Source organism: Diabrotica virgifera, chromosome 2 (assembly GCF_917563875.1).
Source record: "Diabrotica virgifera virgifera chromosome 2, PGI_DIABVI_V3a".
Lineage (NCBI taxonomy): Eukaryota > Metazoa > Arthropoda > Insecta > Coleoptera > Chrysomelidae > Diabrotica > Diabrotica virgifera.
Window position 1 is genome coordinate 53,691,411 of NC_065444.1, and position 21,887 is coordinate 53,713,297.

Genomic DNA, 21,887 nt, shown 5'->3' on the forward strand with positions numbered 1-21,887 from the left:
CCTTAAAGCATGTAAACCTGTAAGTAAAACTATCTTCATTTTTTTCACCTTTGTCAAAATTTAACCTCACGTTTGTTTTACTTATAGAGTTATACTTATTTTAGGTGATAGCACTGATGATGAAATATGGATTCCGAAAACGTTTTGTGATACAGCCCTTTTTAGGGTTTTTAAATACATATACCTTTTACAAAATAAGGTTTTTATTTTTGTGACTTATGGTATACCTACAGCCAGTACAGGAATTTTTCCTTGTGATATTTTTGTATTATCTAGAGTCTAGAGTCTATCATAATTCATAATCATAAATTATACGAGGTGAAATTTTAAAATTATGTATAATTTTTGTCAAGACATCAACTACATAAAATTTTAAAATTAATATTTAAGTATTCAAAATTAAAATAATGGCATTTTTAAATTAGTTAAATACATCAATTTCCTAAACTTAGTATCAATATGTGTATTTAATTTTGTATTTATTTAATTTCTTGACGAAAATTATACATAATTTCAAAATTTTTCCTCGTATTATTAATAATAGACCCTACACAATATAGTTTGTTAAAATGAGGTTATTAAGGAGTTTTTCAAAACATAAAAATATACAGGGTGGTCCATTAAAAATAAAGATGATGTACTATGTTAGCGTAAATCACCCTATCCGTTTAAATTTAAGTTTAAAAGGCGCACATTTGAATTTAAACTTAATGTGTCCCGGCGTTTTTATAATTTTCTAACATAAGAACATAAACAATTTTGTTCCAAAAATGGTTTCCAAACTCTATAATTTCAAAAAGTTTACCCCGTAATATTCCTAATAGAACAGACCCTACATAAAATAGGTAGTTCATGATCATACTGTTTAGGAGCTTTTAAAAAGATAAAGTATACAGTGAGTTCCATTAAAAATAAAATCGGTACACTTGTGTAAGTTTACATTTTAAACTGAAGGTTAAAAAGCGCATATTCATAATAAAAGGGGAGGCTTGTATGCCAAATTTTGCAGTAACTAAAGTGTCATGGGGACCTATTGGGTTAGGAAGATTAGATTCTAAAACCAAAACAAGTTAAGTAAAGTTTTCCATTTTAAATGGGGATTTTTCATTTTTTTAATTTAATTTTCCATTTCCATAAATCGTTTTTTCCGATTATAGCGCCATCTATCCATAATTCATAAAAAATAGGGATGAAGATCAATACTGCGAAGCCCGAAAATAGAGGTAGCCCGACAACGACAACTGAAAATATTATTTTGTAACAGCAGCATTAATATCTGCCTTAGATGTCGTTTTCTGCACTGCTATGTGTGGTCAATACTTTTGTATGGAACGGAGGGCTGGATACTCAACATAACACTGATGAACAAGTTAAAAGCTTTTGAACTCTGGCTTTATAGAAAAATCTTGAAAATACCATGGAAAGCCACATCAAGAGAGTATCCATGAACGGAAAATCCAGAAACTATAGAAAAAGAAGAACTGGAAGAAGCAATAAGAAAGATAAAGACTGGAAAAGCACCAGGAAGCGATGAAGTAGCACCAGAAATTATGAAATATATAGGAGTAAAAGCAAAAGAAAAATTGTTATACATATATGTATAACCTAATATGGAAGAGAAAAGTAATACCCAGAGAATAGACAAATGCAGTAATTATACCTATATACAAGAAAGGAAATACAAGAGACTGTAAGAACTATAGAGGTATATCACTACTATGTGTAGCAGCAAAAGTATACGAAACCATAATAGAAAGGAAAATCAGAAAATAAATAGAACACAAATTAGAGGACGTACAAAGTGGATTCAGAAAAGGACACAACACACAAGACCATATATTCACCATGCAACAAGTAATAGAAAAAGCCCTTAAGAAAAATAGAGAAATATATCTGAGCTTTATAGACATGGAAAAAGCATTCGACTCAGTCAAAAGAAAAGATATATGGGAAAGCCTAAAGAAGAAACAAGTAAGTGAAGAACTGATAGAAGCAACAAAAAGTATATACATGAAAACAACAAATACAGTAAGAATGTTAAATATACAGTCAGAACCATTTGAAACAACTCAAGGAGTTAGACAAGGGGGAAGTCTCAAAGTGCTATTCATAAATGTAATAGATGAGATAGTGAAAGAATATAAGAAAACTTTCAAGAAATACTGCATCGGTTGGAACAGAATGCAAATGATAAACGCTGAGATGTGTATATTTGTAGACGACATAGTATTAATTGCGGAAACAGCAGAAAAACTGAAATACAACTTAGAGAAATGGAACCTAGAAGCAAGTAAATACAACTTAAACGTAAACAAAGAGAAGACTCCGATAATGAAAATATCAAGGAAACAAGGGACGGAAGATCAAATAGAAGTAATGATAGACCAACAAAAAATAATACAGACAAATTCATACAAATACTTAGGTATAGTAATCAACAACAAAGGAGACATTGAGGACGATCTTAGCAACAGAATGGAAAACACAGGAAAATTATTCCAAGCACTAAATAGAGGATTTCTTAATAACAAAGAAATATCAACAAAGATCAAGATGACAATATACAAAACAATAGACCTACAGTGACATATGGAGCAGAAAATTGGATATTAAACAAAAGGCAGCAGAGCAGAATTCAGGCAGCAGAGATGAAATACCTCAGAAGAACGATCGGAGTAAAAAGAACTGATAGAATCAGAAATGAAGAAATAAGAGAAAGACTCAAAATCAAACCGATACTTGACTCAATCAAGGAGAAAAAATTGGCATGGTTCGGACATCTAACCCGGATGGACAATAATAGACAAGTAAAAAGAGTGTGGGACGCCAAACCAATAGGGAAGGCCCATTAAAGAATGGAACAGTGACATCTCGCAGATACTGCAGAGTAAGGGTAAGACTTGGCAGGAAGCAACACAGATGGCATCCGATAGGAAGGAATGGAGAGAGTTCGTTAAGAGCTAGGACACCTCAGAAGATTGAAAAATATTGTAATTAATGAATTGTATTATAAACGGCCCAACACCGAAAGGTACAAATGGGTCTACTGATTAAGTAAAATAAAGTTGAAAATACCTTGGACAACCCACACCACCAACGAAAATGTTGAGGAGAATACGTACAGATAGGGAACTGTTAAAAACCATTAAAGTCAGAAAAGTTTGCTACCTAGGACACAGACTGAGAAACGAAGAAAACCGGCTTGTGCAACTGACCATCCAAGGTAAAATCGAAGGAAAACGGTGTCCCGGTAGCGAATTTACAAAACCTATACTATTTCAGTCATGGGGGCGACTGAATTCGAGTAGGTTTTGTATGCAGAATATTAGTTACATATCCTATGCTATTTCGGTCCAGAAATTAAATGTATCGGTGTAGGATTTGTAAGCGAAATTTTTTATTATTATTGATCAAATGTCTATAGTCTATACTGTTTCAGTCATGTAAGTAAAACTAATCAAATATTTACTAAGTGGATTTATTATTATATCATAAAATTTAGATATGTTTTGAAAATTAAAATGAATCATATATATTTGGATAATATTAAAAATTAAAAACAATATGAATAATTACTAATATACGAATATATACAGTATGTCCCTGTAAGTTGGAACCATATTGAAAACTTTTTTATTATTGGTTTTACGAAAAAAAGAAACATATTCTTCATAAAAAGTTCTGCATGGTCTAAAACCGAAGATGAAATCATCTGATATTACTTTTGCATTATTACATCTGATATTACTACTAGTAAGTTGTATTAATAGTATATGAGAAATGTAAAAAAATATTAATTTCTGTTAAGAGTAAAGTATCTTTAGAGAAAAAATTTCAATTTTTTTTTCAATTAGAAGAATGTAGTTGCATATTAGAAAATTATTTTTAAGTTCAAACAAATTTTTGTAATAACAATTTTCAATCTTGGGAAATATACAGGGTGTCCCGAAAAGATTGGTCGTAAATTGTACCACAGATTCTGGGGTCAAAAATAGGTTGATTGAACCTCACTTACCTATATACAATAGTGCACACAAAAAAAGTTACAGCCCTTTGAAGTTACAAAATGAAAATCAATTTTTTTTCATATATCGAAAACTCTTAGAGATTTTTGATTGAAAGTGGACATGTGTCATTCTTATGGTAACAGCATCTTAAAAAAAAATTTAAGTGAAATTTGTGCACCCCATAAAAATTTTATGGGGATTTGTTCCTTTAAACCCCCCCAAACTTTTGTGTACGTTCCAATTAAATTATTATTGTGGCACCGTTAGTTAAACACAATATTTTTAAAACTTTTTTGCCTCTTAGTACTTTCTCGATAAGCCAGTGTTTATCGACATATTTTGAATATCTGTCGAATCCACCACATATTTGTATATGGTTAAGTACGATTATAGAGACCTGTTAATAATCTGAAAATTTATTTATAATTTACATTTTTAGGTATATTTTGAAAAAGAAGCCACATCTCGATAAGGTGACTTGTCAAAAAAATACTAAGAGGCAAAAAAGTTTTAAAAACACTGTGTTTAACTAATGGTACCACAATATTAGTTTAATTGGAACGTACACAAACAGTTGGGGGGTTTAAAGGAACAAAACCACCATAAATTTTTTATGTAAATATATTAAAAAAGAAGCCGCATCTCGATAAAAACTGGCTAATCGAAAAAATACTAAGAGGCAAAAAAGTTTTAAAAACGTTGTGTGTAATTAATGGTACCACAATATTAAATTACTTGGAACGTACACAAAAGTTTGGGGGGGTTTAAGGGAACAAAACCCCCATAAAATTTTTATGGGGTAGACAAACGTCACTATAATTTTGTTTTGAGATGTTCCTGCCATAAGAATGATACATGTCCATTTTCAATAAAAAATATCTATTAGTTTTCGATATATTGAAAAAAATCGATTTTCATTTTGTAACTTCAAAGGGCTGTAACTTTTTTTATGTGCACATTTGTATTAAGGTAAGTTAGGTTCAATCGAACTATTTTTGACCCCAGAATGTGTGGTATAATTTATGACCAATCTTTTCGGGACACCCTGTATAAAGGTACTTTACTCTTGAGACAAATTCATATTTTTTGACATCCCTCGTATACTATTGAAAAAGCTTGATATCAGATGATTGCATCTTCGGTTTTAGACCATGCAAAACTTTTTATGAAGAATATATTTTTTTCGTAAAATCAATAATAAAAAAGTTTTCCATATGGTTCCAACTTACAGGGATATACTGTATATATTCGTAAATTAGTAATTATTCATTTGTTATTAATTTTTAATATTATCCAAATATATATTATTAATTTTAATTTTCAAAATATATCTAAATTTTATGATATAATAATAAATCCACTTAAGTAAATATTTGATTAGTTTTACTTACATGACTGAAACAGTATAGACATTTGCTCAATAATAATAAAAAATTTCGCTTACAAATCCTACACCGATACAGTTAATTTCTGGACCGAAATAGCATAGGATATACACCTAATATTCTGCATACAAAACCTACTCGAATTCAGTCGCCCCCATGACTGAAATAGTATAGGTTTTGTAAATTCGTTTTCCGGTAGGCGCCAGATTTCATGGCTTATCAGAAACTGGACCGGCCTTGATTCAACATCTTTGTTTAGAGCCGGATTGGACAGAGGCAGATTTGCCAGTGTAGTCGCTAACCTCCACTAAAGGAGAAAGCACCACAAGAAGAAGATCCATACCTAATTCGAAAAAATGTCTCGAATAAAAGTTACTTAAGATTTTAAAGTAACCCTCCACCTCAATTCCGTGGGGGGTCGTGTTTGGTGTCACTCGATAGATTTTTGAAAAATGTTGAACACTTTTATTTTTCAGGTTTCGATCTGATTTTCATTTCGCGAAATATTCGCTTTTTTGTGTGAAATTTTGTGACTCATCCATTTCCTTACACCCGCCCAAATCGTCAGATTTTTGAAATATACACTGCTCTTCAAGTAATTAACTTAACTTGTTTTAATCCGACGTTTTCGAGTTTTTCTAAGGATGGATATTTTTTATGGACTACCCTCAACGCACGCCCCTGTGTTAAGAGTCCATATATGGTAGGGTACATTTACAGGATACAAGGTTTCTCCCCATGTGATTTTCTGACGCCCTCGAGTAACGCGCAAAATTCCCGCTTGGATTCCCCTACCACAAATACAGAAATAATTATATTCCAAGTCGTTTTCACACTATATTTTGCGCTATATTATATTCAAAAATTTACAAGGGAAATAATTATCAAATTTATTTATTTATTATTTATTATTTATTATTTATTATTTATTATTTATTTATTTATTTATTTATTTATTTATTTATTTATTTATTTATTTATTTATTTATTTATTTATTTATTTATTTATTTATTTATTTATTTATTTACTTATGTATTTATGTATTTATTTATGTATTTATTTATTTATTTATTTATTTATTTATTTATTTATTTATTTACAAAACACCACTATTAATCAACACCTCTGATACTTCTAGAAGAGTTGTTTAGTTTATTTATCTAGGGTTTTCACATTTTTTCAAAATCATTGTGTGAAAACAATCATTATTGTACCTATAAAGCCGCAAAGTGTATAATTCTGTTTTGCAAAAAAATTTCAATTTTTGTTTCAGAATGTGGAAAAAGAGATGGTTATCAAATAAGGATCTTATTAAGGAGATCTCTAAGACATAAGACGACAAAATTTATAGTATCCAGCCGTGACATACAAAGAAACATACATAAAAGGATATGCGACATGTGTCCAGTCCAGCGACATTATATCACAATTTAAATAGAATGAGAAGATACGGAAGAACGATAATATAAACAAACAGGTATGTAATGCTTTTCTTTGCCTACATTTTATGTACTTAAGCTTTAACTACACGCGCTGGCGTACTTTGTACGCCAGATATAAGAATTCTACTGGAAATATATTTAAAAATTTAATTTTTGACCTTGCTTATTTTTCTAACCTATCACTGGAATGTGCTTTACAATTTGGTTTTAGTTTCGTTATAATCGGCGTTCTGGAAAGATCGTAATTTACATTTTATTATTTGTTGTTTCCGGTGGTGGACAATATACCCCAGGATTATATTACTATAAGTCGTAATATAAGTATGTACATATTTTAATTGTTTTTTAGTCATTATGGCAAAAAATATATTTTTCTTTGTAAACAATACTTTTTCTCCTGTAAAAAATCACATTTAAAAAAATTTTTTATTAGTAATTTTATTTATCATGGAATCCAGTTATTCCATGATTCCAGTTATAAATCCCAATTGGCTTACTGACAAGGAACTCCAAGTATTCACTGATGCCGAATAAGGTTTATAACAAACAACTAAGTGTATTTTTTCAAAAAAAATTAAACAAATCCCCTGTTTTTAAGTGTATTTTCTTGTGGCGTACAAAGTACGCCACGCGTGTAGTTATGTTATAACTTGATGCGCGGGTAGTTAAAGGTTAAAATAGCATTTCTTTAAAAAAAATTAATTTTTAATATAAACAACCTGCCAAGAACGCTGTATAATGTCCCATCATTGATGTTATTAAAATATTAGAGTTTTCTCAGTTTCTTAGAATATGATATTAAAATAAATTGACGAAGCTTTTGATTTTAACTTAATAAATCCTGATAAGGACTTTTAATGAAGACTCACGATATATAAAAAAATGTAATGCCATTAAAAATATTTCTAAAAAGACCTTGTCAATTGATATACTGGAGTGCGTTGACCCTCGTCTACAGCCAATGATGGATTTAGAAAGTAAACATGCTTTGAATGTTAAATGGTTGTTTAAAAATCACTATTAATCCTTGAAAATTAATATTATATGTACTGAACAAGATTAAAGAACCTTTCATACTAAAATTTTTTAATTTTCCGATTTTAATAACACAGAATAAAAGAAAACAGAATATTTTAGCAGGTTTATTAGAAAAATAATGGGATTACAAATTAACTAAACTAAACATTGTCTACTTACATGGGCGCCCATACACATGGGCAGGGGGGAGCCGTCCCTAGCTTTTCGGATGCTTTAAACTATATAATATGGTTATCCAAAGTATACAAAATATAATGTGTAACATCCTCACTTCTGCCCTCCCTAAAAATTTTTATATGTGCGCCCGTGTCTACTTATACACTTTCAAACTTAATTGCAAGAGCAATAAAGGTAAAACAGCTATTAATAGTCAAAAAGAGTCAATAAATTAATCTACTTAAGTACACAAGAAATCTATAACATATGAAAACAAATACTACCAGATCATCTTCATACTCGCTTATCTTTATCCTTATATGAGGTTCATTTTCCCATTAAAATTCTCCATATTTTACTATCTTGATTATTTTCTTAGTCATCTCTTTGATCATTTCTTTCGATGATTCCTTATTAGCCATTTTTAAACCTCGATTTTTGTTGCATTTTTAGTGATGCCACAGAATGGTTTGTGTGTTTTAATTTACACAGATAGCTTGGCTATCTGTGTAAATATTGATTCTCTGCTTTAGAGTTTCCATCCATAATTTTATCAATACAGGCCACCAAAGCACAAACTTCAGTGTGAAATACAATTATAGTATATTGACCTAAGCTGTAAGGGTTATAATAATTACATGTCTGCCCAAAGACTCCTGATCTAGTACATGTGGTTTCAACCCCCAGGTTTTACCTAAAACTTCTCTGAAGTTCCAGAAGATTTGCGTAGCTTTGTTGGTTATATTGTTGAGTGCTCCAATCTAGTTTGTCAGTTCTTTCTAACTTTCCAAACGCTGCCCTCGCCAATCTGATTCTTCTTTGTACCCCAATTGTAAAAAAAGCTCAAAAAAGCACAAAGATACAATAGTATCTAAAGACCCTTGTATTTGATCAGTACATCCAGTGGCGGATCCAAGGGGGTGTTACGGGGGTCATGACTCCCCCCTCCAAACCAAAATAAATATCAATTCAATAATCCTAAAAAAAGAAAAACTGAAGAGCCGTCAAATTTTAGGCCCATCAAAAAAATAATTGAAAACCCATTTATCCTAGGGCTGGTTATTTTATTTATTTAGCGTATGGCACCTGACACATTTACATTTACATATATTTTGTATAAGACAATACATAGGTTCACAAACGTACATCTAACTTATTTACATAATCTATCGACTCTGGAGTCGCCTTCAGGAAATCCTCTGACCTGCCATGATATGATCTTGTGGGACACTGTTCTGTGATGTGATAGATGGTTTGTGGTTGTCCACAGTCACAGAGTGGGGATGGTCGTTTACCCCATTTGTGCATCATGTAACCACATCTACCGTGTTGGGTTCTGATTCGGTTGAGCATAGACCATGTGTTGCGTGGTAAGTCAAAGCCTGGTGGTTTTTGTGTGATGCAGGGTAAGTTGCTATTTTGTTGTTCCATCCATTCTCAAGTCCATGTTGTCGTTAAATTGAACTCATTTTCCACAGCCACCTTTGCTGTTTTTATTGGTGGTCGTCTGGAGCGTAGACGGTTACCGTTGGCGGCATCTATATCTTGATGGATTGACAGGTTCTCGTTATCTACTATCTTTCTGTACTCACTAGTGAGTGCGTGTATGCGTCGTAGTTTGGATGGTGGAATGTGGCTCAGTACTGGGAGCCATTGCGTAGTGGTGGATTTGATAACTCCAGCAATCATTCTCATTGTATTATTCAATTTGGTATTTACTTTGTGTATATGTGGGCTGTTAAGCCATGCTGAAGAGCAGTATTCCGCAGTTGAGAAGACTAGGCCCAGGGCAGATGATCGCAAGGTGGAAGCCGATGCTCCCCATGTTGTGCCTCACAGCTTCTGAATGATGTTGTTTCTGGATTTAAGTTTTTCCGCTGTTTTTGTCAGATGTTCCTTGAATGATAGGGTTCTGTCAAGAGTCAACCCAAGGTACTTTGGTGTTTTATTGTAGGCGAGTGTGGTGTTTTCGAACTGAATATTGAGTATTCTTCCTGCAAACTTGTTATTTAGGTGGAAACTGGAAACCTCTGTTTTCGTAGCGTTTCGTTGTAGCCTCCATTTACGGAAATATTTTCCCACTATGTGTAAGTCCGCCGTGAGGATTTCTTCTGTTTCTTCTAATGACTTACAGCTTGTTGCAAGGACCCAGTCATCGGCGTAACCAAACTTCCTTGATCTGGTTTCTGGTATATCAGAGATGTATAGGCTAAAGAGAAGAGGAGCCAGGACAGATCCCTGAGGCAGTCCATTCTTCAGTTTCCTTGGGGTGCTGATGTCAGATCCCATGACCAATTGAATCGTTCGGTCGGCTAGCATGCTGTTGATTATTCGAGCGGTGGATTTACAGGGGATTGTACGGAGGAGCTTGTATATCATGCCTTCTCTCCAGACTGTATCGTAGGCCGCTGTTAGGTCTATGAATGCGGCTGCAGTTGTAAGTTTTCGCTGGAACCCTGCCTCAATAAATGTGGTAAGTGAAAGAACCTGATCTGCGCAGCTTCTTTTGGGTCGGAAACCTGCCTGATCAACCGGTATTGTTTCAAGCAGCTTTGGGCTGATTATGTTGTAGATAAGGCGCTCTAGAAGCTTAAACGTCACCGATAGTAGGGCTATTGGTCTGTAATTCTTAGGGTTGTTATCATTTGGTTTCCCTGGTTTTAATATGGCAATGACCTTCGAGCGTTTGAGTTCCTGTGGTATGATACCGGTCTTCATAATAGAGAGATATTGCAAATTTAACACAGCCTACGTTGCGCTATTTACACCGCGCTATTTTGACAGAATTGACATTTCTCAGACGTGTCATAAATACAGATATTGCTCAACATTTTGGTTGCGGTATTTTTACGACTCGATTAAGATTAGTTGTTTGTCTAATTTGTATGCAATTTTGGATGCAGATTTAGAAGCTCTCATTTTGGCCAATGCTAATATATGATGAAGACATCGAGTTTATCATATTTCATAACATTCTGGGAGATGAAATGTAACTATATCTATTACATGCTTAAAATAAAGAATTTGATTTAAAAATTTAAATGAAAGGAAGGTTTGAATTTTATTCCAAATATCGAGCAAAAGAAACAAATGATCCTTTGAGTGTTCTTAAAATAAAAGATTTTCCAGTTGTACTTTTCATGTTTTCCTGAACTAACGTCCAATTTTCTGGATAGGTCAATTGATTTTGACCTAAAACTTATTTTAATAAACACAAATCGTCATTAGACGTAAATCTGATTCGTTTGCTACTGTCTGAAGTACTCATTTTAGAAAATTATTACAAATAAACTGGATTTAAATGTAAGACAAACAACAAACATAACCTAAAAAGAAAATAGCGCAACGAATACGGCACAGAGTAACGGCTCCCTTAATAACGGCAGGCACTATTTCCAATAGCGCAGCGTAAGCCAAATATCACATCTGCGCATGCTCTACTGTCAAAATAACGCGTGCTGTAATACAGCAAGTGCAAAAGTGACTGTGCAATATCTCTCTAATGTCCGTGAAAAACTGGGCTATCCATTCTCTGGCACATTTGCCGCAGTTAATTAAGAATTCGGGATGAATATTGTCAAAACCTGGGGCTTTACCTCGCTTTACATCCTTGAGAGCAATAGTGGCTTTTTCGGAAGTGAAAGGGCGGGAGTATTCGATGTCTGTAGATTGGAATTTTAAAGTTTTGAGCTCTCGTTTTACCTTGGTTGTATGTGGCTTGTCTTTCGGTGCTCTAGATGTTGATACCAGATGTGAGGCAATAGTGTTTGGGTTAATTGTCCTTTTGTTCCTTGTTATAGGAGTTCCGCTTCCTAATTTTCTTAACAGTGTCCATGCTTGCCTGCTTGATGTTTGAAAACTAAGACTTTCTACAGTTTCGGTCCATTTTTGTTATCTCGCCGCATCTAGGCTATGGAGCAGTTCATCTGCTATTTCTTGATCGCCACTTTCAAGGAAATTTTGGTACAGTTCTTCACTATTATGGGACCAACCGGGAATGCATTCTTTTCCATAGCATCTTGGTATATGCTTTTTGGCTTTTTGCCCGTGCTTATTACGGCTCCAGCGAATCTTTTGTAATTTCTGCCGGTAGGGGGTATCCATCCTAGAATCTTGTCCAGTTCCATAGAAAACCTACTCCACTTAGCTTTCTTCAGATTCCACCGTGGGCGAGGGATGGATGTGATTATAGGAATTTGGGTTCCTGCCTCTATGAATACTGGGCGGTGTTGACTGTGTGGAAAGTCGTCCATTACTTTTCGTGAGACTGATAGAGGTTGCCCCCTCCTATTAGTAGAGACAAAACATAGATCAGGGTTGTACCCCTGTTTCCATGCTGCTGACATAAATGTAGGTCGGTCTTTAGCATTAAACTTAAGTAAGAGATGTTCGTCCTCCGCCCATTTTACTAGTGCGTTCCCATTGTTGTTGCATTGTTTATATTTCCACTGTTCATGGTGACTGTTATAGTCCCCCACGTATGTTGACGGGTGAGGATGTGTGTGAATGACTTGTGACGGCCAGGATATAGCTGGTGGTTTGTAGGTGTTAGTAACGGTGATGCTTCCAATTTTTACAACAACATTATGAATTTCATCATTAGTACACGTGGAGACAAGGACGGCGTTTTCTATGTTTTGTTTAACGTACGTTGCTGTGCCATATGATCGATGGTACGTGGCACCCAGTAGTTCGAAGCCAGGTATTTTTCCCCTTTTTCGCAGTTGTTCTTCCGTTTCGCAGTGTGTTTCCTGTAAAGCGACCAGATCGATGTCGTTATCTTTTAAAATTTTTGATAAGTACTGGCTCTTTGAATAGTATGCTTTCTACATTTAAGTGACAAATTCGGATCATCGGTCCGAGTTTTCTAGTCGTTGGGTCCTGAGAAGGACCTTGTGTATTTTTGGTAATTTGCCTTTTGAAAACGTTTATCGACATTATAATGTGTCTCTGGTCAGACTAAGTAACTAGGGCTGGTAAGACTAAGTAACCTTACATCAGAGAAAAGTAATGAAATCACCCTCAAGCCATCCATGACCCCCTCCCCAAACATTTACTGGATCCGCCACTGAGTGCATCCTTCCTGTTCTGACATATGGTTCAGAAACATGGACATTAACAAAGGCCAACATAAACAAAATAGAAATAACTCAAAGAAAAATGGAAAGATCCATGTTAAGAATAAAATTGCAAAACAGACAAACAAACAAATGGACAAGAGAGAAAACAAAAATTAAAAATGTAACAGAACATATAACAGGGTTAAAGTGTAGATTTTCTGGTTACAATTCGAGACAGGAAGATAAAAGATGGAATGCTGAAATACAAAACTGGAGACCGTGGACAGGAAGAAGAGGAAGATGAAGACCTCAGATACGATGAAAGGATGATATTGTAAAAGCTGCAGGAACTGACTGGAAAAGCGCAGCCAAGGACAGACAGATATGGAAAGATTTGAGGAAGGCCTGTAATCAACGTTGGATAGAAATGGGCTAGAGAAGAAGACGAAAAAGTCCAGTAAGCTTTCTCTTACTAATGAAAGGTACTAATTTAGTCTTGGAAGACTCTATATAATACAGGGCATACAGCATCATCATTCTCTTTGCCTTATCCCTATGCAAGATCGGCTTTCCTAATTGCATTTCTCCACACACTTCTATCTTGGGTCATATCAATGTTAATCCCCTTTACCGTCACCCCCCAGGTCTTCTTTGGTCTTCCTCTCCTATTCCTTCCAGGAATCTGTACTTCAGCTATTCTTCGTATTGGGTGATTAACGTCTCGACGTTGAACATGACTAAACCATCTTAACCTATGTTCTCTCATCTTGGCATCAATTGGTGCCACACCTAGACTTCCTCTAATATACTCATTTCTAATTTTATCCTTCTTTGTCACTCCACTTATCCATCTAAGCATTCTAATCTAATGCATTCGTTGTTCCTCTTTCTTTTTCACTGACCAACATTCAGTTCCGTACATCATAGCCGGTCTTATGGCTGTTTTATAGAATTTTCCCTTCAGCTTCATTGGAATTTTTCTGTCACACAACACACCACTCGCTTCTTTCCACTTCATCAATCCAGCCCTAATTCTACTGCATGCATCTCCATCTATTTCTCCATTACTCTGTAATACCGATCCTAGGTACTTAAAACTATTGCTTTTCCCAATCATTTCACCATCCAAAGATACCATTTTATTTTTAGTAACTCCATCTTTAAATGAACATTCCGAATACTTTGTTTTTGTCCTACTAAGTTTTAAACCTTTTTCCTACAGAGCTTGTCTCCACTGTTCCAGTTTTTGTTCTAAGTCTCTTTCACTATTTCCTATTAACACTACATCATCAGCATACATTAGGCACCATGGAATGCTACCCTGTAGTTTCGCTGTTATCTCGTCCAAAACTAATGAGAATAAATAAGGACTAAGCACCGAGCCTTGGTGCAATCCTACTTTTACTTGAAATTTATTAGTCTCTCCCACACCTGTCCTAACACTAGTCGTTACTCCCTCATACATATCTCTTACAATCTTTACATATTCGCCAGTGACTCCTTTTCTATTGAGTGTCCACCACAGAATCTCTCGAGGAACTCTATCACGTGCTTTCTCAAGATCAATGAATACCATATGAGCGTTGGTCTCTTTATGCCTGTAGTTTTCCATCAGTTGCCTTACAATGAAATTTGCATCTGTTGTTGATCTGCCCTGCATAAAGCCAAATTGATTATCGGATATTTCGCTTTCTTCACGTATCCGTCTATCAATTACTCTCTCCTATATTTTCATGGTGTGGCTAAGTAGTTTTATAGCCCTGTAGTTTGTACATTGTTGTATGTGTCCCTTGTTTTTGTAGACAGGTACTACTATACTGCTTCTCCATTCGTCTGGCATTTATCCAACATCCATAATTCTATTAAATAAACCAACTTACGCCTGTCTCTCAGAATGCTCTCCATACTTCCTCAGGAATATCATCTTGTCCGACTGCTTTACCTTTCTTATTTTTCTGAAGCGCTTGAGCCACTTCCTCGTTTGTCATTCTGGTAACCATTGCTGTTACTGTCTCCGTTAACTCCACATGCTGTCTGTCAAATTTTTCATTTAATAAACTGTCAAAATACTTTCTCCATCTCTTTTTGACATCCTTTTCGTGAATTAGTATTTTATTATTTTCATCTCGGATACATCTAATCTGATTAATATCTCTTGCTTTCTTTGCTCCCTGTTTGGCTATTTTATATATCTTTGATTCGCCTTCCCTGGTATTAAGTTGATCGTATAGGTTTGAATACGCTTCTTCTTTAGCTTTTGCTACTGCTACTTTCGCTTCCTTTTTGGCGACCATATAGTTTTGAAGATCTATGTCCGATCTGGTTTCTTGTCACTTTTTATATAATTTTCCCTTCTCTTTTATTTTTCTTTGTACTTCATTTGACCACCACCAAGTCTCTTTATCCTCAAACTTCTTTCCTGCAAAAAGGGCATACAGCATCTGATGGATATTTTCTTTAGAGAGAAAAATTCAATTTTCTTTGGGAAATCGTATAAATAAATACATTATTTAACGAAAATCGAATAGTTATACTAATGCTAATGGTAATGAACAAAGAATTTTGTTTAGAAAACAGTGTTTTTAATATCGGCTCAGTTCTTCGGTACCAAACATTTATAACAACAATTTTAATAAAAATTCGTTGGGATATTGCTGGATACATCATTTTCTGAAAACTCATGGTCCATGAAGTAGATAACTCAAATATTTTATACTATTTGAGACAAACTGTACATTCTAAAATTCTGCATATCTCTGATACAACAGTGTGAAACCTGTTTCTGGGGACAAACATGGCGAGAACTTTATGCCCCGTTCGCTGATAACTGGTTTGCATATACACATGCACATACACATATAGGCGAATGGTTTGTTCTCCAAACATTGACATTTCCCCAGTGCACCGGAGATACGGAGATATGTACGTGCATTATAATGCAAATTGGCTTGCGGTTTCATACTTTTTCGGACATATCAATGGTTTCTATGGTAACGTGGGGGTTTAAGCCCTTCTAATGCTCTGTAAAGAATGGCTAGAGTCGGAACGGCTGCAAGAATGCCATTCTTATTATTTCATAAAATATTCGTTGCTTTGAATATAATAATATCAAATATTTTGGTCTTGCTTAGTGGAAGTTATTAAGGCCTGTCAAAGAATATTACCCATCGTATGTTTTACAACTCATAGATATAAAACTTTATGAGTAGGACTAAAACTAAAGGTATTTTCTGCAATTTTAGACCTATACTAATAGATCTTGGGCTCACAGTAAAGAAAATGTACACTAAACATCAAAATTAACGCACCACCTTAAAAATGGGACATTTTTGATGTCTCGTATCTCCTAAACCTGTTGTCCAATTTGAGTGATTTTTTTAATATGTTATATCTTTATTATTCAAGAATATCGATGTAATAATATTGTTGCTAAACAGTTAAGTGTCATTGTATACCGGCTGTAACAATGATAGTGTGTTTTTTCCTCAAAGTTCGGAACACCCTGTGGAATATTCCAGCGTATACAAAATATTGAAATTAAAACTCAACTGTAGACTTAGGCTTTCTTAACATTCTACTTTTTGATTCATTCGTTTATGTTGGATGATAAAAAAGTTAGGTACTTTAACAACTAGCAACGTTCTTCATCAATACAGGGTGTTTCAAAATGTTATGAAAAACTGCAGAAAATATGAAAACTGAGTTGTAAAAAATTGAATTTAAAAATTATGTTTCCACAAGCTTTGCACAATATCGCTTACCTTGAAATCGGTGTTGTTTAAGATATGGTAAACTTGTAGATCCAATGGGTGACTCAATTCATCACTGCTTCCATGAAAATCTATCACTCGCGGACGGCGCCGTCATTTGCATGAGAAGCGATAAACTTTGGAATTCGGAGGTTCTTTCGTTGAAGGCTTGGAACGGAGTCAAAGTAGTACCTTCCGTCTTAAAGGTACTGAGCTGAGCATGTCCAGTTTGATACATGCGTACCTAAAGCGATAAGCTTTGGCTTGTGGATAATTAAAATTGACTTTGAGAAGGTTATTCTGCATCATTTCACAGGGGCAGACCAAAGTAACTAAATATAGTTATTAACTAAAACTTATTCTACCCGAAAATAAATAAATATTAGAATCATAGCAACATAAAATAAGGAAATAAGGATTCCCGAACACAGGGTGTTTCTAAATAAGTGCGACAAACTTTAAAAGGGTAATTCTGCATGAAAAAATAATGACCGTTTGCTTTATAAACATATGTCCGCAAATGCTTTGTTTTCGAGATACGGGATGTTGAATTTTTCTTACAAACTGACGATTTATTTATTGCTCCAAAACCGGTTGAGATATGCAAATGAAAATTAGTAGGTTTTAAGAGGTAGTTATTGCGCATTTTTTGACATACATCTAAAAATTTTATATTCACCATTGGCGTGCAGACGAGTAACATGACCGGGTAATATGATCCGTATGCACGCCAATGGTGAATATAAAATTCCTAATTGTATGTCAGAAAACGCGCAATAACATCCTCTTAAAACCTACTAAATTTCAGTTGCATATCTCAACAGGTTTTAGAACAATAAATAAATAATCAGTTTGTAAGAAAAAATTCAACATCCCGTATCTGAGAAACGAAGCATTTGCAGATATATGTTTATAAAGCAAACGGTCATTATTTTTTAATGCAGAATTACCCCTTAAAGTTTGTCGCACTTATTTAGAAACACCATGTATTGATGAAGAACTTTGCTAGTTGTTAAAGTACCTAACTTTTTTATTATCCAACACAAGCGAATGAATCAAAAAGCAGAGTGTTAAGAAAGCCAAAGTCTACAGTTGAGTTTTAATTTCAATATTTTATATACGCTGGAATATTCCACATGGTGTTCCGAACTTTGAGGAAAAACACACTATCATTTTTACACCAGGTATACAATGACACTTACCTGTTTAGCAACAATATTATTACATCCATATTCTTGAATAATAAAGCTATAACAATTAAAAAATCACTCAAATCGGAAAACAGGTTTAGGAAATACGGGACGTCAAAGATGTCCCATTTTTAAGTGCGTTAATTTTGATGCTTAGTGTATTAACTATCTCAGGAGATTTTTTTTATTCAGTTATTCATGTCGAGTGTCGAGTCAGACAACTTTTTTATTCCGGAAAATTTTCGGGAGGGGGCGTTTCGTAAATATAGAGGGTTCTAAACTTTGGGGTGTCCGACAACTGGAGTCCCCTTAAAAATTTGTCAGACAATATTACTAGTAAATTGTAAGTATTTTTATTAAACAATCCTCATTTATGACTCCATACTGCGCCCCCCATCAGGGGGAAGGCGGACGCACCCTAAAGTCATAAAATGTATACCCTCAAAGATGTTTTTTGCAGGATTGTTTGATAAAAATATTTACAATTAACTGGTAATATTGTCCGACAAATTGTTAAGGATAATCCAGTTGTCGGACGAACCAAAGTTTAGAAACTTCTATATTTACGAAACGTCCCCCTCCCGAAAATTTTCATAAATAGAAAAGTTGTTCGAGTCGACACGAATAACTGAATAAAAAAAGTGTCATGTCATGAGAGAGGTCATATTTATTTTTTTAAGTGTGGACCCATGACTTATAAAAAAAAAACAAATATATTTTGAACAAATAGTAAACTATTAAAGCTTTTTTTCATTAAAAAAGAATCTAATAAAAACTTTGAAGTTATTTCAAGCAAAACAGTCTTAATAAAACTCACTGCATCAGCAGGATTGGGCGTATAAAGTAGAGAGATCAGGTTAAAGCCCCCTTGCACAATCTGGTGTCGGAACTCGAAAGGAGTCTATACAGCAGAAAGAAGTCGCCCTTGTTGCATTTTTAGACATAGAAGGTGCATTTGATATTACCTCCATCGAGTCAATAACAGTGCAATTGTAAGGAAGAAAATAGATATAGTGCAGTATCCACAGATGCGTATGAAGGTGTCATTAACCTGAGAACAACTAAGAGGTACTCTCAACTCAAGAGGTTGTCACCAACATTATGGAGCAGAATATAGTCGTTAATTGCCTGAATCATGGGCTTAGTAGCCAAGGAATCTGGGTGCAGTGTTTTGTGGTGGATAATGATTTTAAGTCAAAATCATAGACTTCCAGCCTCCAGGCAGTCAGTGTTGAAGAATTTGCACCCACTTCTTCAACCTAACAATGATAAACATTCACTGCCCAACAGAAGAACAAGAGCAACTTACAAAGGAAAGGTTCTAAAAACAGCTGGAGATAGTATATGCCTCAAAAAATGACATCAAGATTATAATGGGTGATATGAATGCTAAAATAGGCAAGGAGCCGCAGTTCTATGGCACAATAGGAAAACACTCACTGCACAATGAAACAAGCGAGAATAGGCAGTTTTTGATAAATTTTGCCACCACTAAAAACATGGTTATAAGTTCCACATGCTTCCCACATATAAAGACATACATAAAATGACATGGATTTTACCAGATGAAATCACAACCAATCAAATTGACTATGTGCTGATAGACAAAAGGGCAGCCAGAAGTATCTCCGATGTGAGAACACGACGAGGAGCATGCTGTGGATGAGACCATCTTTTACTACAAACCAAATTTAGATGCAGAGTTAACAGGGAAAGAAACGAAAGACAACAAAGAACAAACAAACTGGACCTGGAAAAACTGAAGATCTAGGAATGTAAAGAGAAGTTAAGGACACCGAAATACAAAGATGAGAATCTATTAAACTTTAATTCGACCAATAACATGCTATGGCAGAAAGCCTGTGTCCTAAAAGAAACATCCAAAAACAAACTCGACACATTCGAAAGGAAAGTACTGAGGAGAATACTAGGACCTGTGAGGGAAAACGGAATCTTCAAAAGTCGATACAACAACGAATTTTATCAACTTTATAAGGAAGCACCCCTGTCAGACTTCATTAGAATACAAAGATTGCAATGGGCTGGACATGTGATAAGAATGGGAGAGGATAGGCTATCAAAAAGAGCACTGAATGCTAGAATGCAGGGAAAGAGACCGGTTGGAAAGCCAAGAAAGCTCTGGGAAGACACAGTAAACAACGACGCACAAGCCCTTTTAGGAGTCCGTGCATGGATAAGAGCAGCCACAGACAAGCAAGGGTTGAGGCAAAAAATAAAAGAGGCCAGGGCTCAATTTGGGCTGTAGTGCCGTAGAAGAAGAAGAACTAAGAGGTACTCTCAACTCAAGAGGGTGTATTGTCACCAAGATTATGGAGTAGAATATAGTCGTTAATTTCCTGAATCACGGGCTTAGCAGCCAAGTAATCTGGGTCCAGTGTTTTGTAGGTGATATTATAATAGTGGTTAGTAGATAGTCGGATTTCCAACGAAGTCCAACCACGATTTTATCCATTATGTCTTTGAGAGTACCTACTTGATGGAGTGAGTATAATAAAATTATATCTTTTTTGAGCTGCATATCTTCTTCTTCTTCTTCTTGAATGGCTTTACCACTCGGGGTGAGGCTTCGCCCCATCCACTATATCCCTCTATGTTCTACGATCTTGCACTTCCATTTGATCCTTCCATCTTTTTCTGGGACGGCTTACTGATCTTCTACCCTTTGGACTCTAAAAAAATACTGTCTAACACTCTATCTTCCTTTGATCATACCACATGACCTGCCCATGTTATTCGGTTAGATTTTATATGTCTGACGATGTATTCACTACAATACAGAGTTACCCATTCAGCATTGTGGTGCCTTTTTCACTCTCCTGTCAATTCATCTCTTTGAGGGCCAAATATAATTTTGAGAACTTTCCGTTCAAATACCAGCAGCTTATTTATTTCCTGCTGATGTAGAGCTCATGTTTTACATCCATATGTAACAACTGAGCGAATAATTGGCATGTACAATCTTAATTTAGATAGTCTTTTAGCAGCTTAGATCTTAATAATGATGGTAAAGAGTATAATGCTCTAATGCCCGGAGCTATCCTTGCGGAGACCTCTTTTTCTATATGGTTGTCATCTGTGATTACTGCCCCTGCCCTAGATATTAATTTAAAATCTTTGACTACTTGTTGTCATTAATGTGTTGTATGAAGTTGTGGTCATTAATAGTTATGTTCTGCCTAACTCTTGGTCTTAAATTTTTGGTTACTAGCAGGTATTTCGTCTTCTCTTTATTTATTCGAAGACCAAGACTACCTGTTTGTTTCTCGAGTTGTGAAAACACCTTATATGTCTCTTGTAGAGTGAGCGACTGTATCTAGGCTAGATCATCAGCACAGGACAACAACAATTTTGATCTTCGATTTGCAAATCTCCCTGTCAGCTTAGGCGATATTTTTAGGGGAGGGCATATAGATTTTCACTCGGAAAAAATCAAACAACTTAGAACTTTTTGTAATTTCATTAAGAAATGTTTAATAAACAACATATCAAAAAACAGTAAAATCCTTTATAAAGCGTATCCAAAACATATCAAAAAGTTCTACTCGAGAAGTGGGTGCTTCATTTTTTATTAAACAAATGAACTACCAAATTAGATGTTTTTTGAACTACCAAAAGACTGACGACCATTGAAAAATTCAGATAATTTTACAAAAAAAACCTTATATAAAGAATTTTCTAAAATTAAATCTGTATCTTCTATAATTTTTTATTTATAACGCTAAAGTCACCCTTCCCACAAACATTGGCGCAATGTAAACTAACGTACGGCGAAGTGCACGGTTGGGTTATTTTAATGTAATTCTTTAACTGATAGATTAAATGAAATTTTAAATGAAGT